At 43.2% G+C, this 22,443-nt stretch overlaps 1 protein-coding gene across 1 annotated transcript in view; it reads left to right on the top strand.

Annotated features, from left to right (window-relative positions):
- Positions 1 to 22,443, top strand: part of LOC124026358 (protein CBFA2T2-like) — an 88,964-nt gene that overhangs the window by 35,859 nt on the left and 30,662 nt on the right.

The raw sequence follows: 22,443 nt of genomic DNA, 5'->3' as shown, positions 1-22,443 counted from the left end.
TGTCCATGTGTCTTTTTATTCACTCCACCCACAGTCCTTATAGGTGAAGGGGTTTATGTTGAAGTTGCAGAGAGAAGAGTAAGAATGCCTATAGACTACACTTCAATGTAGAATAATGTGAAAATGCCTATAGACTACACTTCAATGCAGAATAATGTGAAAATGCCTATGGACTACACTTCAATGTAGAATAAAGTGAAAATGCCTATAGACTACACTTCAATGCAGAATAATGTGAAAATGCCTACAGACTACACTTCAATGTAGAATAAAGTGAAAATGCCTATAGACTACACTTCAATGCAGAATAATGTGAAAATGCCTATGGACTACACTTCAATGCAGAATAATGTGAAAATGCCTATGGACTACACTTCAATGCAGAATAATGTGAAAATGCCTATAGACTACACTTCAATGTAGAATAATGTGAAAATGCCTATGGACTACACTTCAATGTAGAATAATGTGAAAATAGACTACACTTCTGAAAATGCCTATAGACTACACTTCAATGTAGAATAATGTGAAAATGCCTATAGACTACACTTCAATGTAGAATAATGTGAAAATGCCTATGGACTACACTTCAATGTAGAATAATGTGAAAATGCCTATGGACTACACTTCAATGTAGAATAATGTGAAAATGCCTATGGACTAGACTTCAATGTAGAATAATGTGAAAATGCCTATGGACTACACTTCAATGTAGAATAATGTGAAAATGCCTATGGACTAGACTTCAATGTAGAATAATGTGAAAATGCCTGTAAACTACACTTCAATGTACAATAATGTGAAAATGCCTGTAAACTACACTTCAATGCAGAATAATGTGAAAATGCCTGTAAACTCAAATCAAATCAAATCACAAACTACACTTCAATGCAAGACAGTAGGTTAGAAGGCCAACATTTCACTGCAATGCTTTACACACATGCTCTCCATTCTCCTGGCCCAACCATTTAAGATGTTTTAAATGTAGAATCGTCTTCAGGGGGTTAAATCCCAACGTCTGCCACATGTGACTCTATTTATCACTTTTATTACTCCTATTTTGACATTTTCCCTCTGTCAAAGTGCAAGTATTCCACTGTCATAATCGGTGTTGTGAAAACCGAGCCATTTTAATGCATTAAACATGGCCTGTGGCGTATTGAACATCTGGCTTTGAATGACCTCTTTGCCTTGGTAGAGCCATTCACAGTAAGCCTCCCTCTTCACACCTGGTCTCAAACGAGCTTGCTTTTCTAGTCTCTCTTGTTCCTAATGTCCCAGAGCTCGTATCCAGTTTTATGACCAACGCTGTGTCTGCTATAGTAGACTAGTGTCAATCGACACATGGTTTTGTCTCGGAGCTGCCTTGCCTTTCTCTCTGACTCTGTCCATGTCCGACATGATTTAAACAATGAGTGCTGTCGAGACCGGCAGGTTAAGTGGACTGTCAAGCGGTTCGTAAAGAATAGGAGTCGGTTTGTCTGACCCTTCCAATGACAGAAGAGCTCTCAGTACTCTCTGATTTACGACGGTGTCGAGGGCTCAGGCCGGAGTTGAAAGAGACATCAGGGTGGCGGGGACTCGGCTGATTGATGAGCAAGACTATCAGTTATTCTCGGAGAGGTGAGAAGGGCTGTAGCCCTGTTCTACTGGGCAAAGGAAAGAGTGCTGCTGCTGGAGATGGTTGAAGGGTGGGAACTATGGGGATTATGTCACTATTCTATACCAAGTGTGTGATTTATATGTTTTTGGACAAGCTTTTGTTTCGCGCAGGTGTGTTCACTGAATTTCCGATTTCCGACTGACCTTGGAACACCTGGAAGCCTACACTCCTCTCTCCACACACACACACACACACACACACACACACACACACACACACACACACACACACACACACACACACACACACACACACACACACACACACACACACACACACACACACACACACACACACACACAGACAGACAGACAGACAGACAGACAGACAGACAGACAGACAGACAGACAGACAGACAGACAGACAGACAGACAGACAGACAGACAGACAGACAGACAGACAGACAGACAGACAGACAGACAGACAGACAGACAGACAGACAGACAGACAGACAGACAGACAGACAGACAGACAGACAGACAGACAGACAGACAGACACACACTCCATCTGACCACTCAGTGATGCAGGTGTGTATTTCACTCTGGAATGGGCCATCAAATTACAATGGAGGCATCGGTTGCAGATGTGTGTGTGTGTCTGACACCGTTACAAACACGACCAAGATACCAACATATTAGAAGGCGTGTTGTATTATAAAGCAGTCCATGGAGATTTACTTCAAAATAACCTTGTTCAATCAAATCCGTTAACCAGGTTTCTGGGTCTATGCCTATAAGCTGAGAACATCAGTCATTCTGCAATGCAAGAATACAATGTACATTATTTGGATTCCTGCATTCATCATACCCAACAACACTCGGTGGGACAGAATGACAACCAACTGCACAATATGAATGCAAACCTCCGTTGTCTCTGTGAAGAGTCACAGAAATGATTATCAGTTGGGATTGAATAGGGGCCAGGGGCTTCCTCCCAAATGGGACCGTATTTCCTGTATCGTGCACTACTTTTGAGCAGAGCCATAAGAGCTCTGGTCAACACTAAGCCATTATATAGGGAATAGGGTGTGTGGAGGGCCATTCAAACCCAGAGCGCTGACTTCATGTCCATGTGGATGCTGTTCCCTTCCCTTCGAGCCCTACAGCATTTACGAGTCGTCTCCCAATCACCCGTTTCTTCCCTGCTCTTTGAACTCAACTTTTTTCATGGGGCCACACTCCTTTAAAGCCATCGTCTGTCCGCCGTACATTCCTCTGTTTTCTGTTTCTCTCTGTTCTTGTCCTCTTTGACTCTCTCTGTCATTCAGTGCCAGTAAGTGCTATTCCATCCCTGCAGTCATTTTGTACAGGCTCCAGCCAGGACAGCCGTTTGTATTTTTGTAATTATAACTGAGTGACAAGGTTATAGACTGGATTTCTTTAGAGGGGAATTGAGGGCAAAGAAGAAGCCCTCTCTCTTTCTCCTTTTCTCTTCTCCCATCTCGCAGAGAAACGTGATGGGCCCACGTTGAAGACACATCTGTTACTTACACAGACACACACACACACACACACACACACACACACACACACACACACACACACACACACACACACACACACACACACACACACACACACACACACACACACACACACACACACACACACACACACACACACACACACACACACACACACACACACACACACACACACACACACACACACACACATACACACACACATACACACAAAGGTACCCTGTTGACGTTGGGCCAGGGCCAGCTATGTAGTCTGCTGCTGGCTGGAGATGTAAGGCCAGCCAACACAAACACGCAGCCTGGCCGTTCGAGGCTTCATCCAAAATGACACCCTATTCCGTATTTAGTGCACTACTGTTGACCAAGGCCCAAAGGACTCTGGTCTAAATTAGTGAACTATAAAGGGAATAGGGTTCTATAGGACTGGTCTAAAGTAGTGAACCATATAGGGAATAGGTTTCTATAGGGCTCTGGTCTAAAGTAGTGTACTATATAGGGAATAGGGTACTATTTGGAACGCTACTGGCCGCTAACAGTCTTGCCTTTTTGATGAAACCAAGTGAAAAGAGCACTTTTCTCATCCTGTTTTTCTCTCGCTCGCTCTTTCTCTCCTTCCCTCTCTCTTTCTCTCTCTTTCTCTCTTTCTCCATCTTTTTCTCTCCTTCCCTCTCTCTTTCTCTCTCTTTCTCTCCTTCTCTTTCTCTGTCTCTTTCTCTCCTTCCCTCTCTCTTTCTCTCTTTCTCTGTCTCTTTCTCTCTCTTTCTCTCCTTCTCTTTCTCTGTCTCTTTCTCTCTTTCCCTCTCTATTTCTCTGTCTCTTTCTCTCTCTCTTTCTCTCCTTCCCTCTCTCTTTCTCTCTTTCTCTTTCTCTCTTTCTTCCCCTCTCTTTTTCTCTCATTCCCTCTCTTTCTCTGTCTCTTTCTCTCCTTCCCCTCTTTTGCTCTCCTTTCTCTCTTTCTCTCTTTCTCCTTCCCTCTCTTTCTCTCTCTTTCTCTCCTTCCTCTCTCTTTCTCTGTCTCTTTCTCTCCTTCCCTCTCTATTTCTCTGTCTCTTTCTCTCCTTCCTCTCTCTTTCTCTGTCTCTTTCTCTCCTTCCCTCTCTCTTTCTCTCATTCCCTCTCTCTTTCTCTCTCTTTCTCTGTCTCTTTCTCTCCTTCCTCAATTTTTCTCTCATTCCCTCTCTCTTTCTCTGTCTCTCTTTCTCTTTCCTCTCTTTCTCTGTCTCTTTCTGTCATTCCCTCTCTTTCTCTGTCTCTTTCTCTCCTTCCCTCTCTTTTTCTCTCCTTCCCTCTCTCTTTCTCTGTCTCTTTCTCTCCTTCCCTCTCTCTTTCTTTTCTCTGTCTCTTTCTCTTTCTCCTTCCCTCTCTCTTTCTCTGTCTCTTTCTCTCCTTCCCTCTCTATTTTCTGTCTCTTTCTCTCCTTCCTCTCTCTTTCTCCTTCTTTCTCTCTCTTTCTCCTTGTCTCTTTCTCTCCTTCTTTTTCTCTCATTCTTTTCTCTGTCTCTTTCTCTCATTCCCTCTCTTTCTCTGTCTCTTTTCTCCTTCCCTCTCTTTCTCTGTCTCTTTCTCTCATTCCCTCTCTTTCTCTGTCTCTTTCTCTCCTTTCTCTCTTTCTCTTCTCTTTCTCTCCTTCCCTCTCTCTTTCTCTGTCTCTTTTCTCCTTCCCTCTCTTTTCTCTCCTTCCCTCTCTTCTCTCTTTCTCTCCTTCCCCTCTCTTTCTGTCTCTTCTCTTTCTCTCCTTCCCTCTCTCTTTCTCTGTCTCTTTCTCTCCTTCCCTCTCTATTTCTCTGTCTCTTTCTCTCCTTCCCTCTCTCTTTCTCTCATTCCCTCTCTCTTTCTCTCTCTTTCTCTGTCCTTTCTCTCCTTCCCTCAATTTTTCTCTCATTCCCCTCTCTTTCTCTTCTCTTTCTCTAATTCCCTCTCTTTCTCTGTCTCTTTTCTCTCTCTTCCCTCTCTTTTCTCTCTCTCTCTTTCTCTCACTCCCTCTCTTTTTCTCTCATTCTCTTTCTCTGTCTCTTTCTCTCATTCCCTCTCTTTCTCTGTCTCTTTCTCTCCTTCCCTCTCTCTTTTTCTGTCTCTTTCTCTCCTTCCCTCTCTCTTTCTCTGTCTCTTTCTCTCCTTCCCTCTCTTTTGCTCTCCTTCCCTCTCTCTTTCTCTCTCTTTCTCTCCTTCCCTCTCTCTTTCTCTGTCTCTTTCTCTCCTTCCCTCTCTCTTTCTCTGTCTCGTTCTCTCCTTCCCTCTCTATTTCTCTGTCTCTTTCTCTCCTTCCCTCTCTCTTTCTCTCATTCCCTCTCTCTTTCTCTCTCTTTCTCTGTCTCTTTCTCTCCTTCCCTCAATTTTTCTCTCATTCCCTCTCTCTTTCTCTGTCTCTTTCTCTAATTCCCTCTCTTTCTCTGTCTCTTTCTGTCATTCCCTCTCTTTCTCTGTCTCTTTCTCTCCTTCCCTCTCTTTTTCTCTCCTTCCCTCTCTCTTTCTCTGTCTCTTTCTCTCCTTCCCTCTCTCTTTCTCTTTCTCCCCTTCCCTCTCTTTCTCTTTCTCTTTCTCCCCTTCCCTCTCTTTCTCTGTCTCTTTCTCTCCTTCCCTCTCTCTTTCTCTGTCTCTTTCTCTCCTTCCCTCTCTTTTTCTCTCCTTCCCTCTCTCTTTCTCTGTCTCTTTCTCTGTCTCTTTCTCTCCTTCCCTCTCTCTTTCTCTCATTTCCTCTCTCTTTCTCTGTCTCTTTCTATCCTTCCCCCTCTCTTTCTCTGTCTCTTTCTCTCCTTCCCTCTCTCTTTGTCTCTCTTTGTCTCCTTCTCTTTCTCTGTCTCTTTCTCTCCTTCCTTCTCTCTTTCTCTGTCTCTTTCTCTCCTTCCCTCTCTCTTTCTCTGTCTCTTTCTCTCATTCCCTCTCTCTTTCTGTCTCTTTCTCTCATTCCCTCTCTTTCTCTGTCTCTTTCTCTCATTCCCTCTTTCTCTGTCTCTTTCTCTCATTCCCTCTCTTTCTCTGTCTCTTTCTGTCATTCCCTCTCTTTCTCTGTCTCTTTCTCTCCTTCCCTCTCTCTTTCTCTTTCTCTCCTTCCCTCTCTCTTTCTCTCTTTCTCTCCTTCCCTCTCTCTTTCTCTCCTTCCCTCTCTCTTTCTCTTTCTCTCCTTCCCTCTCTCTTTCTCTGTCTCTTTCTCTCCTTCCCTCTCTCTTTCTCTGTCTCTTTCTCTCCTTCCCTCTCTCTTTCTCTGTCTCTTTCTCTCCTTCCCTCTCTCTTTCTCTGTCTCTTTCTCTCCTTCCCTCTCTATTTCTCTGTCTCTTTCTCTCCTTCCCTCTCTCTTTCTCTCCTTCCCTCTCTCTTTCTCTTTCTCTCCTTCCCTCTCTCTTTCTCTGTCTCTTTCTCTCCTTCCCTCTCTCTTTCTCTGTCTCTTTCTCTCCTTCCCTCTCTCTTTCTCTGTCTCTTTCTCTCCTTCCCTCTCTCTTTCTCTGTCTCTTTCTCTCCTTCCCTCTCTTTCTCTGTCTCTTTCTCTCCTTCCCTTTCTCTTTCTCTGTCTCTTTCTCTCCTTCCCTCTCCCTTCATGGCGCCTCTAACATGCAGACTCATTTATGTTCCCTGTTGTCGCTTGTCCAAAAGACTTTCCCAAATTGTCCCCTATTCCCCACATAGAACACTAGACATGCCCAAATGACCCCACAAAGTACTATAGATAATATTTAAAGGTCCGTAGATAGTACATTTTATTTTAACAGCCCCTGATGATTGGACAATGGGGAGGTTACAATTAAATGTACCTTTGGCTGATTGGAGTTGTCATCGCCCAAGAGGCAAAAACTATAAATAAAGTTTTCAAATTAGCTGAAGGGAGCTAGCATCGTGTTCCTCATTGGAAAGGCGACACACACATACACACAGCCCTGATATAGTGGCCTTTCTTTACACAGTTGTCATGGGGAGAGTTGTCATGGGTTGTTGTCATAGGTTGTTGTCATGGAGAGAGTTGTCATGGGTTGTTGTTATATGGAGTTGTCATGGGTTGTTGTCATGGGGAGAGTTGTCATGGGTTGTTGTCATAGGGAGAGTTGTCATGGGGAGTTGTCATGGAAGAGTTGTCATGGGGAGTTGTAATAGAGGAGTTGTCATGAAGACTTGTCATGGAGGAGTTGTCATGGGGAGTTGTCATGGGGGGGTTGTCATGAAGAGTTGTAATAGAAGAGTTGTCATGGGAGAGTTGTCATGAAGACTTGTCATGAAGAGTTGTTATGGAGGAGTTGTTATGAAGGAGTTGTCATGGGAGAGTTGTCATGAAGACTTGTCATGGAGGAGTTGTCATGGGAGAGTTGTCATGAAGACTTGTCATGAAGAGTTGTTATGGAGGAGTTGTTATGAAGGAGTTGTCATGGTGGAGTTGTCATGGGGAGTTGTCATGAAGGAGTTGTCATGAAGAGCTGTTATGGAGGAGTTGTCATGGTGGAGTTGTCATGGGGAGTTGTCATGAAGGAGTTGTCATGAAGACTTGTCATGAAGAGTTGTCATGGAGGATTTGTTATGAAGGAGTTGTCATGGTGGGGTTGCCATGGAGGAGTTGTCATGGAGGAGTTGTCATGGAGGAGTTGTCATGGGGAGTTGTCATGGAGGAGTTGTCATGGAAGAGTTGACATGAAGGAGTTGTCATGAAGAGTTGTCATGGGGAGTTGTCATGGAAGAGTTGTCATGGAAGAGTTGTCATGGGGAGTTGTCATGAAGACTTGTCATGTAGAGTTGTCATGGAGGAGTTGTTATGAAGGAGTTGTCATGGGAGAGTTGTCATGAAGGAGTTGTCATGGTGGAGTTGTCATGAAGGAGTTGTCATGGGGAGTTGTCATGGGAGAGTTGTTATGAAGGAGTTGTCATGGTGGGGTTGCCATGAAGGAGTTGTCATGGAGTAGTTGTCATGAAGACTTGTCATGTAGAGTTGTCATGGAGGAGTTGTCATGGGAGAGTTGTTATGAAGGAGTTGTCATGGTGGAGTTGTCATGGAAGAGTTGTCATGGAAGAGTTGTCATGGAGGAGTTGTCATGAAGGAGTTGTCATGGGAGAGTTGTCATGGGAAAGTTGTCATGAAGAGTTGCATGGGAGAGTTGTAATAGAGGAGTTGTCATGAAGACTTGTCATGGAGGAGTTGTCATGGGAAATTGTCATGGGAGAGTTGTCATGAAGAGTTGTCATGGAGTTGTAATAGAGGAGTTGTCATGAAGACTTGTCATGGTGAGTTGTCATGGAGGAGTTGTCATGAAGAGTTGTCATGGTGAGTTGTCATGGAGGAGTTGTTATGAAGGAGTTGTCATGGTGGAGTTGTCATGGGAGAGTTGTCATGAAGGAGTTGTCATGGTGGAGTTGTCATGAAGGAGTTGTCATGGGAAGTTGTCATGGAGGAGTTGTTATGAAGGAGTTGTCATGGGGAGTTGTCATGGAGGAGTTGTCATGAAGACTTGTCATGAAGACTTGTCATGAAGAGTTGTCATGGAGGAGTTGTCATGAAGACTTGTCATGGAGGAGTTGTCATGGAGGAGTTGTAATGGAGGAGTTGTCATGGGGGAGTTGTCATGGGGAGTTGTCATGGGAGAGTTGTCATGAAGAGTTGCATGAAGACTTGCATGGGAGAGTTGTAATAGAGGAGTTGTCATGAAGACTTGTCATGGAGGAGTTGTCATGGGAAATTGTAATGGGAGAGTTGTCATAAAGAGTTGCATGAAGAGTTGTCATGGAGGAGTTGTCATGGAAGAGTTGTCATGGAGGAGTTGTCATGGGGAGTTGTCATGGAGGAGTTGTCATGGGGATTTGTCATGGGGGGTTGTCATGGAAGAGTTGTCATGGGGAGTTGCCATGGGGGAGTTGTCATGGAGGAGTTGTCATGGGGATTTGTCATGGGGGGTTGTCATGGAAGAGTTGTCATGGGAGAGTTGTCATGAAGACTTGTCATGGAGGAGTTGTCATGGGAGAGTTGTCATGAAGACTTGTCATGGAGGTGTTGTCATGGAGGAGTTGTCATGAAGACTTGTCATGGAGGAGTTGTCATGGGGAGTTGTCATGGGGGAGTTGTCATGAAGAGTTGTAATAGAAGAGTTGTCATGAAGAGTTGTCATGGAGGAGTTGTCATGAAGACTTGTCCTGAATAGTTGTCATGGAGGAGTTGTCATGGGAGAGTTGTCATGAAGAGTTGCATGGGAGAGTTGTAATAGAGGAGTTGTCATGAAGACTTGTCATGGAGGAGTTGTCATGGGGAGTTGTCATGGGGGGGTTGTCATGAAGAGTTGTAATAGAAGAGTTGTCATGGGAGAGTTGTCATGAAGACTTGTCATGAAGAGTTGTTATGGAGGAGTTGTTATGAAGGAGTTGTCATGGGAGAGTTGTCATGAAGACTTGTCATGGAGGAGTTGTCATGGGAGAGTTGTCATGAAGACTTGTCATGAAGAGTTGTTATGGAGGAGTTGTTATGAAGGAGTTGTCATGGTGGAGTTGTCATTGGGAGTTGTCATGAAGGAGTTGTCATGAAGAGCTGTTATGGAGGAGTTGTTATGAAGGAGTTGTCATGGTGGAGTTGTCATGGGGAGTTGTCATGAAGGAGTTGTCATGAAGACTTGTCATGAAGAGTTGTCATGGAGGATTTGTTATGAAGGAGTTGTCATGGTGGGGTTGCCATGGAGGAGTTGTCATGGAGGAGTTGTCATGGAGGAGTTGTCATGGGGAGTTGTCATGGAGGAGTTGTCATGGAAGAGTTGACATGAAGGAGTTGTCATGAAGAGTTGTCATGGGGAGTTGTCATGGAAGAGTTGTCATGGAAGAGTTGTCATGGGGAGTTGTCATGAAGACTTGTCATGTAGAGTTGTCATGGAGGAGTTGTTATGAAGGAGTTGTCATGGGAGAGTTGTCATGAAGGAGTTGTCATGGTGGAGTTGTCATGAAGGAGTTGTCATGGGGAGTTGTCATGGGAGAGTTGTTATGAAGGAGTTGTCATGGTGGGGTTGCCATGAAGGAGTTGTCATGGAGGAGTTGTCATGGAGTAGTTGTCATGAAGACTTGTCATGTAGAGTTGTCATGGAGGAGTTGTCATGGGAGAGTTGTTATGAAGGAGTTGTCATGGTGGAGTTGTCATGGAAGAGTTGTCATGGAAGAGTTGTCATGGAGGAGTTGTCATGAAGGAGTTGTCATGGGAGAGTTGTCATGGGAAAGTTGTCATGAAGAGTTGCATGGGAGAGTTGTAATAGAGGAGTTGTCATGAAGACTTGTCATGGAGGAGTTGTCATGGGAAATTGTCATGGGAGAGTTGTCATGAAGAGTTGTCATGGAGTTGTAATAGAGGAGTTGTCATGAAGACTTGTCATGGTGAGTTGTCATGGAGGAGTTGTCATGAAGAGTTGTCATGGTGAGTTGTCATGGAGGAGTTGTTATGAAGGAGTTGTCATGGTGGAGTTGTCATGGGAGAGTTGTCATGAAGGAGTTGTCATGGTGGAGTTGTCATGAAGGAGTTGTCATGGGAAGTTGTCATGGAGGAGTTGTTATGAAGGAGTTGTCATGGGGAGTTGTCATGGAGGAGTTGTCATGAAGACTTGTCATGAAGACTTGTCATGAAGAGTTGTCATGGAGGAGTTGTCATGAAGACTTGTCATGGAGGAGTTGTCATGGAGGAGTTGTCATGGGGGAGTTGTCATGGGGAGTTGTCATGGGAGAGTTGTCATGAAGAGTTGCATGAAGACTTGCATGGGAGAGTTGTAATAGAGGAGTTGTCATGAAGACTTGTCATGGAGGAGTTGTCATGGGAAATTGTAATGGGAGAGTTGTCATAAAGAGTTGCATGAAGAGTTGTCATGGAGGAGTTGTCATGGAAGAGTTGTCATGGAGGAGTTGTCATGGGGAGTTGTCATGGAGGAGTTGTCATGGGGATTTGTCATGGGGGGTTGTCATGGAAGAGTTGTCATGGGGAGTTGCCATGGGGGAGTTGTCATGGAGGAGTTGTCATGGGGATTTGTCATGGGGGGTTGTCATAGAAGAGTTGTCATGGGGAGTTGTCATGGGAGAGTTTTCATGGAGGAGTTGCCATGGGTGTGCTCGTGTGTGTGCTTTCATATGTATGTGTACAGTATTTTTGAGCGAGAGAGAGATGTGATCTGTATTGTCAGTGTGTGTGGACAGGCAAAGACCAGGTGCAGGCTTTGTTTCCAGTCTACTCTCACCATGCTGCATTCAATGCCTTATGTCTTTAATCTCCCTCACTCCACCCCTTCCACACTCTATCCCCTTCTCCCTCCCTATATCTCCATCTCCCTCCCTATATCCCTCTATCCCATCTCCCCCCTCTCCCTCCCTCTATCCCGTCTATCCCCCTCTCCCTCCCTCTATCCCCTCTCCCCCTCTCCCTCCCCATATCTCCCTCTCCCTCCCTCTATCCCCTCCCCCTCCCTATATCCCCTCTCCCCCTCTCCCTCCCCTTATCCTCCTCTCCCTCCCTCCCTCTATCTCCCTCTCCCTCCCTATATCCCCTCCCCCTCTCCCTATATCCCCCTCTCCCTCCTCTCTCTATCCCCTCCTCCCTCCCTATATCCCATCTCCCTTCCTTTATACCCCTCTCCCTCCCTCTATCCTCCTCTCCCTCCCTCTATCCCCCTCTCCCTCCCTCTATCCCCTCCTCAATCCCTTTACACCCCTCTCCCTTCCTCTATCCCCATCCTCCCTCTATCCCCTTCTCCCTCCCTCTATCCCATCCTCCCTCTATCCCGCCCGTCCCCCCCCTCCTCTGCTTCCATTGGAACACAGCATTGTGTTTCTCCCCTTGGCTGGGGGAGCCGGGGCCCTTCTGTCCCTTCTGTCTCCTTCACAGGTGACTGTTGGGGGTCCCAGCTGGCCAGCCTCTTGCCCGATTAGATCCATATGGAGGATGGGGGACAGAGGAAGGAGGGATGAGGAGGGGGCCGGGGAAATCGAGGCAGCAACGGTACTGGTTGTGGTGCTCAGGGGCTGATAGCTTAAAACCCTTTTGTATCCTTGGCTTTGTGGGCAGGCTTCTTCCTCTGTTCTTGCCCTCTTTGACTCTCTCATTCTTTTTCTCCTTCTCTCTCCCGTTGTCTCTCTTTTTCTCCCTCTTTCTTTCTCTCTCTCTCTTTCTCTCTCTTTCTCTCTGTTTCTCTCCCTCTATATTTCCTGAGTGTTTTATTGGTAGGAGTGCGGGGCGTTAGATAAGTGGGTGAATTGCTCCTTTTTTGTGTTGTAATTCATTTTATATGAATTTAAGCATTCAGAGTTTAGAACTAGACAGGTATTTTGATGGAAATGTATCTTTCTAAAATCACAAGCATAATTCGCCTTTTAGAAGCTAGTCATTTTGACTCGTTCTTTAGAAGCGCTTCTCTATTTGTTGTTTCAGACATTGGTGCTGTTGTTCTTGCTGTTGTTGTTGTACAGTCACATTGTCTGTCAGGTGTCCTTAAGTTACAACATCAAGGTTGGCTATGTGTGGGTTGGAATGGCCCACATGGCAGGAAATGTCCCTGAGTTGTGACATGGGGCGTGTTTGCATGTGTATCTGTGTGTGTGTGTGTGTGTGTGTGTGTGTGTGTGTGTGTGTGTGTGTGTGTGTGTGTGTGTGTGTGTGTGTGTGTGTGTGTGTGTGTGTGTGTGTGTGTGTGTGTGTGTGTGTGTGTGTGTGTGTGTGTGTGTGTGTGTGTGTGTGTGTGTGTGTGTGTGTGTGTGTGTGTGTGTGTGTGTGTGTGTGTGTGTGTGTGTGTGTGTGTGTGTGTGTGTGTGTTCAGAGGAAGCTGTCAGACAGTGATAAGTGGTGCACTGCCTCTCCTTTCACTCCATCCCACATGACAGCCTCTAGGTGTGGGGGGCACAGAACTGACAGCATGGGTCTTCTACACTGAATTTAGATCATGAAACAACATGATAATAGGTGTTTTATCTTCCTTGAGACTCAGATGTGTTGTATCTGACAACCTGTAGTTGAAAGTCAAATTGTCAGTACCACACAAGTTGTCACTCTTATCACACAAACATTCCTCTACCTTTTGTCTTATATCTGCATTTTTCATCTGATTACTTACTCAAATATAACAAAAATAGCCTCAAGACACACATACGTGTGTCACGTTTGATCTAGTTATTAAATGTAGTGACTCTTTTACTGGCCTTGTGGTAATACACCGTAGCAGGGAGGAGGTGTCGGTCATTCCAGTTCACCACTTCATCTGTTTCTCAAAACATTCCTCTTTTCTATCTCTCTTTCTCTCTACCTCTCTTTTTCTCTCTCTCTCTCTTGCTCTTTCTCTCTCCGTCGCTCTCTCTCTCGTGTCTCCCTTTCTCTCTCTCTCGTGTCTCCCTTTCTCTCTCGCTCTCTCTGTCTCTCATGTCTCTTTCTCTCGCTCGCTCTCCCCCTCCACAGCTGTTAGATTGCATGCTTATTAGAGTGGGAGATTAGAGACACCTGGTGCACAGGAGAGGATCACAATATATGTCTACCTATGAAGAATAAATGAAGATGAATGATTTAAGAAGAAGTGTTTAATAGTTGTGTTGTTGTTGATATTTCTTTATCAAATGTATTTGAAGTGCTTTATATTTTCACTTTTCTGACATGGTCCCCACCTACCTTTAAATTACATATGAATCTATTTAGATGCTTGTTCAGTCAGACTCCCCATGTTTGCCCTATTCTACTCTTATCTAGCCCTATTCTATTGGATTCTATTCTACTCCTATCTAGCCCTATTCTATTGGATTCTATTCTACTCTTATCTATCCCTATTCTATTGGATTCTATTCTACTCTTATCTATCCCTATTCTATTGGATTCTATTCTACTCTTATCTAGCCCTATTCTATTGGATTCTATTCTACTCTTATCTATCCCTATTCTATTGGATTCTATTCTACTCTTATCTATCCCTATTCTATTGGATTCTATTCTACTCTTATCTAGCCCTATTCTATTGGATTCTATTCTACTCCTATCTAGCCCTATTCTATTGGACTATATTCTACTCTTATCTAGCCCTATTCTATTGGATTCTATTCTACTCTTATCTAGCCCTATTCTATTGGATTCTATTCTACTATTATCTAGCCCTATCCTATTGGACTATATTCTACTCTTATCTAGCCCTATTCTATTGGACTATATTCTACTCTTATCTAGCCCTATTCTATTGGATTCTATTCTACTCTTATCTAGCCCTATTCTATTGGATTCTATTCTACTCCTATCTAGCCCTATTCTATTGGATCCTATTCTACTCTTATCTAGCCCTATTCTATTGGATTCTATTCTACTCTTATCTAGCCCTATTCTATTGGATTCTATTCTACTCTTATCTAGCCCTATTCTATTGGATTCTATTCTACTCCTATCTAGCCCTATTCTATTGGATTCTATTCTACTCTTATCTATCCCTATTCTATTGGATTCTATTCTACTCTTATCTATCCCTATTCTATTGGATTCTATTCTACTCTTATCTAGCCCTATTCTATTGGATTCTATTCTACTCTTATCTAGCCCTATTCTATTGGATTCTATTCTACTCTTATCTATCCCTATTCTATTGGATTCTATTCTACTCTTATCTAGCCCTATTCTATTGGATTCTATTCTACTCCTATCTAGCCCTATTCTATTGGACTATATTCTACTCTTATCTAGCCCTATTCTATTGGATTCTATTCTACTCTTATCTAGCCCTATTCTATTGGATTCTATTCTACTATTATCTAGCCCTATCCTATTGGACTATATTCTACTCTTATCTAGCCCTATTCTATTGGACTATATTCTACTCTTATCTAGCCCTATTCTATTGGATTCTATTCTACTCTTATCTAGCCCTATTCTATTGGATTCTATTCTACTCCTATCTAGCCCTATTCTATTGGATTCTATTCTACTCTTATCTAGCCCTATTCTATTGGATTCTATTCTACTCTTATCTATCCCTATTCTATTGGATTCTATTCTACTCTTATCTAGCCCTATTCTATTGGATTCTATTCTACTCTTATCTATCCCTATTCTATTGGATTCTATTCTACTCTTATCTAGCCCTATTCTATTGGATTCTATTCTACTCTTATCTAGCCCTATTCTATTGGATTCTATTCTACTCTTATCTATCCCTATTCTATTGGATTCTATTCTACTCTTATCTAGCCCTATTCTATTGGATTCTATTCTACTCCTATCTAGCCCTATTCTATTGGATTATATTCTACTCTTATCTAGCCCTATTCTATTGGATTCTATTCTACTCTTATCTAGCCTTATTCTATTGGATTCTATTCTACTCCTATCTAGCCCTATTCTATTGGATTCTATTCTACTCTTATCTAGCCCTATTCTATTGGATTATATTCTACTCTTATCTAGCCCTATTCTATTGGATTCTATTCTACTCTTATCTAGCCCTATTCTATTGGACTATATTCTACTCTTATCTAGCCCTATTCTATTGGATTCTATTCTACTCTTATCTAGCCCTATTCTATTAGATTCTATTTGACTCTTATCTAGCCCTATTCTATTGGATTCTATTCTACTCTTATCTAGCCCTATTCTATTGGATTCTATTCTACTCCTATCTAGCCCTATTCTATTGGATTCTATTCTACTCTTATCTAGCCCTATTCTATTGGATTCCATTCTTATCTCATCTAGCCCTATTCTATTAGATTCTATTCTACTCTCCTACTCTTCTACTCTTTACACAGAATGTATTTATTTATTTTAAATATAAACCATATCTTTGAAACAACTTCAGTTAATATGTACACTACAGCATTACTTTCCAGACTATTTTTCGCGTGTTAGTCAGTGTGTGTGTGCGCGCGTGTGTTTTGGCTGATGTGCTAGCTGCTTGATGTGTCCATCATGTGACAGACTCACAGTAGTAGTGGTCTTGGGTGACAGACTGACAGTAGTAGTGGTCTCGGGTGACAGACTGACAGTAGTAGTGGTCTCGGGTGACAGACTGACAGTAGTAGTGGTCTCGGGTGACAGACTGACAGTAGTAGTGGTCTCGGGTGACAGACTGACAGTAGTAGTGGTCCCGGGTGACAGACTGACAGTAGTAGTGGTCTCGGGTGACAGACTGACAGTGGTAGTGTTCTCAGGTGACAGACTGACAGTAGTAGTGGTCTCAGGTGACAGATTGACAGTAGTAGTGGTCTCAGGTGACAGACTGACAGTGGTAGGGGTCTCAGGTGACAGAGTGACAGTAGTATTGGTCTCAGGTGACAGACTGACAGTGGTAGTGGTCTCAGGTGACAGACTGACAGTGGTAGGGGTCTCAGGTGACAGACTGACAGTGGTAGTGGTCTCAGGTGACAGACTGACAGTGGTAGGGGTCTCAGGTGACAGACTGACACTGGTAGGGGTCTCAGGTGACAGACTGACAGTGGTAGGGGTCTCATGTGACAGACTGACAGTGGTAGGGGTCTCAGGTGACAGACTGACAGTGGTAGGGGTCTCAGGTGACAGTGCTTGGTAAAGGAACTGGAAAGAAATATCGTTTTTTTAATACTGTCTATTATTTTGACTTGAGATAGATGCACTCTGACCCATATTCACAAAGCTTCTCAGAGTAGGAGTCCTGATCTAGAATCAGGTGTCCCCGTCCATATCATATTATGATCTAAAAGGTAAAACTGATATAAAATGAAAAAGTGATCCTAGATCAGCACTCATATACTCTGATACACTTTGTACATATGAACCACTAAACACAAATCAATGTATTGGAAGCAATGGAGGGGTTTACTCAGAGGATAGAGTTGCATATCAGCTTTCTATTGTGTTGGCGGAACTGATATTGTTATTACGAAGTTATACGTCCAAGGGATTGTGTTATTTAGACATCATCCTCATTAATACTGATATTGTTATTATGAAGCTGTACAGTGCATTCGGGAAGTATTCAGACCCCTTGACTTTTTTGTTAAGTTACAGCCTTATTCTAAAATTGATTACATTGTTTTTTCCCTTGTCAATATACACACAATACCCAATAATGACAAAGCAAAAATAGGTTTTTATACATTTTTGCTAATTTATTAAAAATAAAAAACAGAAATATCACATTTACTTAATTATTCAGTATTATTCAACGCATGTGACTAATAAGATTTGATTTGAAGCTATACGTCCCATGGATCATGTTATTGAGACGTGTGGAGCTATACGTCCCATGGATCGTGTTATTGAGACGTGTGGAGCTATACGTCCCATGGATCGTGTTATTGAGACGTGTGGAGCTATACGTCCCATGGATCGTGTTATTGAGACGTGTGGAGCTATACGTCCCATGGATCGTGTTATTGAGACGTGTGGAGATACACGTCCCATGGATCATGTTATTGAGACGTGTGGAGTTACACGTCCCATGGATCGTGTTATTGAGACATGTGAAGATATCCTTCCCATGGATCGTGTTAATGAGACGTGTGAAGATATCCTTCCCATGGATCATGTTATTGAGACGTGTGGAGCTATACGTCCCATGGATCATGTTATTGAGACGTGTGGAGTTACACGTCCCATGGATCGTGTTATTGAGACGTGTGAAGATATCCTTCCCATGGATTGTGTTATTGAGACATGTGGAGCTATATGTCCCATGGATTATGTTATTGAGACTTGTGGAGCTATACGTCCCATGGATCATGTTATTAAGACGTGTGGAGCATTGGAACCAGTGTGTGTGCTCCAGGCTGCTCTCTGTCAAGTGCTGGCACGGTGTGTGTGTGTATGTGTGCGTGTGTTCCCGTCACTGTGCCACGTGCGTGTGTGCGAGACAGAAGCCCAAATTGCTGTGTATAGCCTTTCTTCCTGCCCATCCTGCTCGCCTGAACAGGTGGTGCGATAGAAGGCAGACCATGGGGTGCGGAGAGAGAGAGAGAGAGATGGAGAGAAGGAGAGAGGGGAGGACAAGAATAGGGTGAGAAATGAAAGGAGGGTAGAGTCAGAGCGGGGCTCAGATGCAAGGGCAGATCGAGCGGTCAAATGGCAGGGTGCAGCGTTGTAATCCAGAGAGTTCAGGTGAACCCTCACTGTTGTGTGGGAATGTGTGTGTGTGCACATGCTTGTCTGCTGGCTTTATTAATACAACAGTTGAAGTCAATAAGTTTACATACACTTAGGTTGTAGTCATTAAAACTCATTTTTCAATCACTCCACAAATTTCTTGTTAACAAACTATAGTTCTGGCAAGTCGGTTAGGACATCTACTTTGTACATGTCACCAGTCATTTTTCAAACAATTGTTTACAAACAGATGATTTCACTTATAATTAACTGTATCACAATTCCAGTGGGTCAGAAGTTTACATACACTAAGTTGACTGTGCCTTTAAACAGCTTGGAAAATTCCTGAAAATGATGTCATGGCTTTAGAAGCTTCTGATAGGCTAATTAACATAATTTGAGTCAATTGGAGGTGTACCTGTGGATGTATTTCAAGGCCTACCTTCAATCTCAGTGCCTCTTTGCTTGACATCATAGAAAATCAAAAGAAATCAGCCAGCAGTTTCCAAATGCCTGAGATGAACGTACTTTGGTGTGAAAAGTGCAAATCAATCCCAGAACAACAACAAAGGACCTTGTGAAGATGCTGGAGGAAACAGGTACAAACGTATCTATATCCACAGTAAATCAAGTCCTATATCGACATAACCTGAAAGGCTGCTCAGCAAGGAATAATCCACTGTTCCAAAACCGCCATAAAAAAGCCAAAGCAACTACACATGGGGACAAAGATCGTACTTTTTGGAGAAATGTCCTCTGGTCTGATGAAACAAAAATAGAACTGTTTGGCCATGAAGGCCGTCGTTATGTTCTAGGAAAAAGGGGGAGGCTTGGAAGCCGAAGAAGCATCATGTTGTGGGGGTGCTTGCTGCAGGTGGGACTGTTGCACTTCACAAAATAGATGGCATCATGAGGGAGGAAAACAAAGTCAAGGTATTGGAGTGGCCATCATAAAGCCCTGACCTCAACCCTATAGAAAATTTGTGGGCAGAACTGAAAAAGCATGTGTGAGCAAGGAGGCCTACAAACTCGACTTAGTTACACCAGCTCTGTCATTCTTCAAATGAAGTGGTGATCCTAACTGACCTAAAACAGGGAATTTTTACTCGGATTAAATGTCAGGAACTGTGAATAACTGGATTTCAAATGTATTTGCCTAAGGTGTATGTAAACTTCCGACTTCAACTGTACATGTACTTGAGTATTACACTGTATAAAAAACATTCTGAAATTCCATTTCCCCCCCCTCCCCCCCCGGTTTTATCATTGGAATGTGATACAAAACGAGGCACCGGCGTGCTTTAGGACCATGCGGTCAACTCCGAGCAGTTGGGTAGGCTGTTTAAAAAAAAAATCTATCTATGTCGTCGTCCCCCCACTTCTAAAACCAAAATTGCGCCCCTGTTATTAAGTATCTGGTTCCACAGCCTTTTTTACCTGAACTAAACATTTTTAGTTGGTCCAGTCAATTTAAAATGTGTTTACTCAACTTGTCTCATATGTTCATTTGAATATAAATTATTATTTGGGCATCTTATTTAAAAATGGGTGTGCAACTGGTTACAAACACAGTGCTTTTAACCTGTTAAGCTTACCCCCTACTTTTTCGAACATTCTGTTAAAAATCTCGCAACATTTCAGCGTATTTGACCCATGTTACTTACATATTTGACCCATGTTGACATGCGTTCAACATGTCCTCACCTGGGATTTGAACACACAACCTGTTTTTTCATGGCTAGCCCGATCTTCCTGTTACGCAACCATGTCTGTGTCAAAAAGCTGATTCGATTTTCTTATTTAAGCAATTTAGGTTTTTCTGTTTACTGTTGTTGTCTTGATGTTGGTATGGCATATTTTTACTACTTAATCACTATGATAAATCAAATATTTTTTCTTGAGTGTAATTTTAACAGAGCTAAGATTTACTTTGAAGTGCAAAGTGAACCAAGAGTTTGTGAGTTCAAATCCCAGATGAGGACATGTTGATTATTAATTACTGTATAAAATGAACATGCACAATGTAATTATGTTTGTCAAATATGTAAGTTGAAAACATTGTCTGTTAAAATAACTGCGTGTGTAACTAGTTCCACAGCCTTTTTTAGGTAACATGCCCACATTTCTAGTTGAATGAACATATGAGACAATTTGAGCAAACACATATTTTTAAGTTGACAGAATTATTGTTGGAGCTAAGTTTAGCCCAACTAAAAGTATTAAGTTCAAATACCACTTTTACCAAAAGGTTGAGTATACTAAAAAATAAAAAATTAAATAATACTTAATATTTAATATTAATATTAATATAATATTTAGCTGAAACAACTCATATGTTTTCGGTGTAAGCAAACATATACCTTTGTTGCTTTTCCTTTTTCTAAAGGGGTGTGTCTACGAACCACCAAGTCATGAGGCGTATTGGTTATTTCAACATGCCAAATAACTCTGTCATCGGGAGCCCCTCATTTGGAGTCCATCCATCAAGTCCACAGTGGAACCACATCCTGCAGTGGCCTGTTTTTTCATTTCCTAGTTTTTACCTTAATCGTTTATCATCACATGCTGGCATATTAAATGCCATATCGCTCTCCATCAAATTCTCAAACACGCTTAAAAATCACTGAAGTACTGGCTGTTGCATTCATATGTTTGTGTATGAAGGCAGATGCTCAGTTCATGACATCAAAAGAGCATAATAGTCTGGCTCTAAAGAAAAACCCTAAAACCAAGGAACCTCTCACCCAACCTTTTACCCTTTAAAACTGATTGTCTGTTAATCATCTGTCTAAAAGCAGTTGGAAGCATCTGATCCACTCCAAATAGAGACCAGACCCAGTCTTCATGGGGATCGGGCGAACACAGATGCCCTCTGATCTAAAGATGATTACCATCTCTCTCTCCCTCTCTCCCCCATCCCCTGATCTGGTGGTCCCATTCATTGCATTCATTGGCCGTGGCATATTGAGAAGTATGTGTTTAACATTCAAAAGCTTTTGCGATCTTGTTAGTAAAGCGTGAAATAGCTCCCGCCCTCTTTTCCTTCTTTCTTCGGCCCCACTGGCTCAATGAAGGGCCATTCTTCTCCACAAACACAATGGCTTTTCTTCATTAGCACTTCTGTCATGGATCTCAATGGAAGGGTTGAGCATGTCAAGGCAAGGCTAGACCCCAAGACATCTGGTTGCTCTACCAGGGGCAGAAGGAGGGTGGAGGAAGGGGAGGTTCTGCTGTTGTTTTCTTCCATGAAAAAGCTGGGGACATTGATAATATTGAGTCTGGAAATGTTCAGTCACTCATCTTAACACTCACACAGAGTGGACAAAACATTAAGATTACCTTCTCTTTCCATGACACAGACTGATCAGGTGAATCCAGGTGAAAGCTTTGATTCCTTGTTGATGTCACCTGTTAAATCCGCTTTAGTCAGCATAGATGAAAGGGAGGAGACAGGTTAAAGAAGGATTTTTAGGCCTTGAGAGTGAGACGGTTGAGACATGGATTGTGTATGTGCCATTCAGAGGGTGGGCATATATCCCTGTGGAACGCTTTCGATACCTTGTAGATTCCATGCCCCGACAAACTGAGGCTGTTCTGAGGGCAAATGGGTGTACACCTTTCTAATATTGAGTTGCACCCCACCCTTTCGCCCTCAGAAAAGCCTGAATTCGTCAGGTGTGGACGCTGGGATACTGTGAAAGTGTCCCACAGGGATACTGGTCCGTGTTGGATACTGGTCCAACGCTTCCCACAGTTGTGTCAAGTTGGCACACACACACACACACACACACACACACACACACACACACACACACACACACACACACACACACACACACACACACACACACACACACACACACACACACACACACACACACACACACACACACACACACACACACACATTGATGCGGAGGATAGTGTGTGTTTATGTGGGTTTGTAATTTGAGTGGCTGATGATGGAAACCAGACTGCAAACCTACTTCTATACATTAGTGTGTGTGTGTACGTATATGCATGAATGTGTGTGTGCACATACGTGCAGCTGTTTGAACACCTTGACCACAAAACATCTCTGTCATGCACCTATTGACCCTGTCCCTCCTCTCTCTCTCTCTCTCTCTCTCTCTCTCTCTCTCTCTCTCTCTCTCTCTCTCTCTCTCTCCCTTCCTCTTCTCTCTCGCTCTCTCTTCCTCCCCTATCTCTCTATCCCTTCTCTCTCCCTCCCTTCTTTCTCCCTCCCCTCCCTCCCTCCCTCTCTCTCTCTCTCTCTCTCTCTCTCTCTCTCCCTTCCT

Source organism: Oncorhynchus gorbuscha, linkage group LG03 (genome assembly GCF_021184085.1).
Source record: "Oncorhynchus gorbuscha isolate QuinsamMale2020 ecotype Even-year linkage group LG03, OgorEven_v1.0, whole genome shotgun sequence".
NCBI lineage: Eukaryota > Metazoa > Chordata > Actinopteri > Salmoniformes > Salmonidae > Oncorhynchus > Oncorhynchus gorbuscha.
The sequence above is the reverse complement of the archived record's forward strand: the minus strand, read 5'-3'. Positions and strand labels throughout refer to the sequence as shown.